The sequence below is a fragment of the Octopus bimaculoides genome, chromosome 2 (assembly GCF_001194135.2).
Source record: "Octopus bimaculoides isolate UCB-OBI-ISO-001 chromosome 2, ASM119413v2, whole genome shotgun sequence".
In the NCBI taxonomy this organism is placed as follows: Eukaryota; Metazoa; Mollusca; class Cephalopoda; order Octopoda; family Octopodidae; genus Octopus; species Octopus bimaculoides.
Genome location: NC_068982.1, coordinates 183,249,564 through 183,253,907, shown reverse-complemented (window position 1 = coordinate 183,253,907; position 4,344 = coordinate 183,249,564). Strand labels below are relative to the sequence as shown.

At 33.4% G+C, this 4,344-nt stretch overlaps 1 protein-coding gene across 2 annotated transcripts in view; it reads left to right on the top strand.

Annotated features, from left to right (window-relative positions):
• Positions 1–4,344, top strand: part of LOC106868594 (sterile alpha motif domain-containing protein 5) — a 232,740-nt gene that overhangs the window by 227,585 nt on the left and 811 nt on the right. The window lies entirely within an intron of this gene.

Genomic DNA, 4,344 nt, shown 5'->3' with positions numbered 1-4,344 from the left:
ATATATATATATATATATATATATATATATATATATATAATATAGGTGTATAAAGGTTGAATGTGGATTCGTCCTTTAATTGGAGGTTTCCAAAAATAGATTTCTAATGTTGATTCTTCATAATTTGCTGGGAGTTTGCAGGCATAAATTTGCAAAGATATGAAAGTAGTACTTGTATATAATGTATGGTGAATTTATGGAATGCAGTTCCATAAATCCCATCAATTTTACTAAAAATGGAGGAGACAAGTTGTTAGAATGTATAAGAAGTTTAATTATTGCAGACGGTCGTTTCGCACATATATATAATGATAACATAAATTCGTGATTGAATTAAATTAAATTAATTAAATATCAAAGTACTCTTCAGTGTAGGAAGGAAAGAAACCATAATACAAAAAAGAATTATAGCAGAAAAATTGGATCATATTGGTATCCGTGTGAGAAAGAGATGGGCGTCATGTTGGATATTTAACCATAGTTGTGGTTAAATATCCGACATGATATTTAATTGATTTAATTTAATTCAATCACAAATTTATATTATTATCATATATATGTACGAAATGATCGTCTGCAAGAATTAAACTTCTTATAAATTGTAACAACTTGTCTCCTCCATTTTTAATAAAATTGATGGGATTTATGGAACTTTGTTCTATAAATTCATCAGAAATTGTATATGTATATATATATATATATATTTGCATGGAAAACGATATAAATTGTTGATGACAGTGATATGTGAAACTGTGTGTGAGTGTATGCGCGCATGTGTGCATGTGCATGAGTCTGTATATGTAATCATTTATACTTCTATGTACATTTGAGGCATATGTAAACAATTATATATATATATATATCTATATATATATATATAATTGTTAAACATGACAGCAGGCATTAAGGCAAGGCAAGCATCTCAAGTCATATACAATATTATTAAAAAATTCAAAATCTGACTTGACTTTCTGGTAGTTACCCATCCTCAGCACGGGTTAATGACCAGCCAGTGATTAACACACACTGAAGACGACTTGAGATGTTTGCCTTGCCTTAACGTTTGCTGTCCTGTTTAACAATTATATATCCACTGCATTGGAAATATGCAATAGCTCCATAACTACCGTCTCGGCTATAACCTTGGAGCTCCAGTAATCCATTACAGCATTTACCTAGCATACCTAATCGTTTAGATCACCTGTGAACTAAACCCCATAATTTGTATATATATATATATATATATATATATATAATCATAAATATACAGGGATTAGCATTGAGTTGCTTCTCCAACATACTGAAAATTTAGAAATAGCAGTCAAAGAACTACTGATTCTAAACTACAAATTTTTCTCTAAATGGATGGCGATATTTATGGCACACACAGAACAAAAAACCGGAGGGGAAAGCATAAACAAAACAAGTCTTTAGTTAATCGGATACGATCGTTTCATGGTTAAGAGAATGAAAAATCCCTATTCCAAATCATCAGTCCGATATTCTGATAAATTTGAAAGTGTCTCTAAAAAAATTCACGGTAATTTTTGGCCATGCGACACCAAAAATCAACGATAAGAAAGGCACTTACGAATTCATCGGCTAGTGAGTTCAGGCATCCCATCTCAAAGAAATCTATTCCATGTGCGTCACAAATAGTCCCGTATGAAAAAAGTCCCGTGTGAAGGGATTACGGTTTAACCACCTAACTTAGAGGTATCAAATATAAAATAATTTTATATATATATATATATATATATATACTGCTTACTTATACATCATGCAATTAAACATGTACATATACAATGCATATACAATATACTCATGCGTGTACATATATGTCTCTTTCTTTTTCTCATTCTCTGTCTATCTGTCTGTCTCTGTCTCTTGCTCTGTATAGACACCCATGTGTACACACACACATACATACAGTCAGTGAAGATACATCCTGACACAAACTTTTGCATCCAGATGTGCTGCATAATCATCAATGGCTAAACAAACTTAACTTCTTTCATGAATTCTGGCAACATATAAAGACTGTTTTTTTTTTTAAGAAAGTCAAGCATTGCATCACTTTTCAAGTATGTAATGTAATTCTAAATTCTGGAAACTCAGTCCTCCCTCATTCCTGCCACTAAAGAACAATTCGTATAAGTGGCTATTGTTTGAGCAAGAGGTTTAGATTCCTTTGTCTTATGATGATTGTTCAGCACTCCTAAATATGAAACTTGAAACTACAATGTATACAATGTATTATCACTAACTGACTATATCATCAACTGTGAGTGTGTGTGTGTGTGTGTGTGTGTGTGTGTGTGTGTGTGTAAGCACATGTGTGCATGTGTGTGTGTGTTTAATGGTGTGTTTAGTACACATACACACACACGTATATATATATATATACACACATGCATGCATACATACATACACACACACACATGTATATCATAATATTAGAGTTGTAAACTCTATTAAAATATATTTTACTTGATGCAAATATTATCTGATATTCAACTCACTATGCTGGATAGAGTACATAAACATGTTTATTATATCAAAAGTTGACAGTGTACACTGAAAATCCACCCCAGGCTGAGCTGCTCAATATATATATATATGTGTGTGTGTGTATAGAAGAAGGGAGATAGAGAGAGAGAGAGAATGAGGAAAAGAAAGAGAAGGAAAAGTATAAACAAGCAACAAGACTATATTGTATATTTTTATCAATGGAATTGTTTTGATTGAATCTGACCATTCTCTTGAGGAAGGAAACAGTTGCATGTTGATACTCTGATGCATAAACCATTCTAGCTATTTATGAATGAATTGATAACAAATAATAATAATAATAATAATAATTGTTCCTACATGAAATATCTATCTTAGGCCCATCACTTCTCTAATCATAAAACTGTGATAACATGTCACTGAAACCAACCAAGTCAAGTTTCTATACCTGCTAGCATAGATAGCTATGGTTCAATCTAAGGTTAATGCTAAAGATTTCCTCTTTTATCTCTTACTACCATCCTCTTTCTCTCTCTGAATGATTTACCATTTATTGTTCTGATCCAATGAAAAACTGTTGTTTTAGCAAAAACAACAAAGACAACAAACTCCTACCACCAAAACCACCACCACCACCACCACCACCACCACCACTACTACTACTGCAACCTCTACTGCTACCAATGCTGCTGCTGCCTCCACCGCTGCCACCGGCTGATACTTTTGTACCAAATTTCATAATTTTATCAGGGAAGTCAAAAGATAAAGGATACTGGCTCTGGTGCCTGTTTCCAGTGATTGGTTGGGGAATTCTTTAATAAATACCAAAAACCAACATAGGAAACATCTGATTGGAGCTGTTAATGAAGTCTTAAAACATTTTAGATTGTGGTGTAGGCCAACTGGAGTGTAATTTTAAGATCTGCTACCATTTTTGATTCCATCATTGTAACGTGTTCTGTTATCTTTAAGCACCAGGCTGATGTTTATTTTCAGAGCTAATCTAAGTTCAATAGAGCACACCCGAGTGTGAGGAATATCTTACTGCATAGGCCATTAAGTAGTTTTTCAAAGAATCTTTTACTGAATAATGTTTTGTCGATGGAACTGTTTGCTAACTTTTCTGATGAGGATTAAATATTTGAAATCCGACAGAGTGTGGTAGACTTGATTCCAGCTTTTACCATTCTCATGCCTGCTTTGTTCCCTTAGCTACAAAGGATTTCATTGATTAGGATATCTGTTAGAGCTAATTTAATATACAGTTAAAACTTATGCAGCAGACAAAAATGGTTGGTTAGATATGGTATTGAATTACCAGCACATGTGTTTGCAAATTCATCTCTGCTTTAGGCGTGTGTTATTGTGGTTTTAGAGGAAATGCTTAACCCTATTTATTTCAATTTACTCAATCAAGTGTAAAAGCTACTAAGGCATTTAGGGAAGATTGCCGTGATGGGCTAGCAATCTATCCTAGTGAAAAATATGTTCCTCCTCTCATGTTATTCATAGAGAGTCATAATTAACATGTAAATTCCTCATAAGACCTGGGAGGATTTTAATGGTGTGAGTTTTACTCCAGTTTCATCATATCAAATGAATAAGAGTTAAATCTCCAGTATAGGATACCAGCATATTACTGGCAACATCACCAATTGTTCTCATATTCATTTCACTAAATATCTAAACAAATGAGTGATGATGAATAAAGTGTTTGCTCCCAGGGTCATGAACTGATGTTCCATGAATAGACTCTGTTACAGAACATGTCTTCTTTGACCGTCACACACACACACACACACACACACACACACACACACACACACACACACA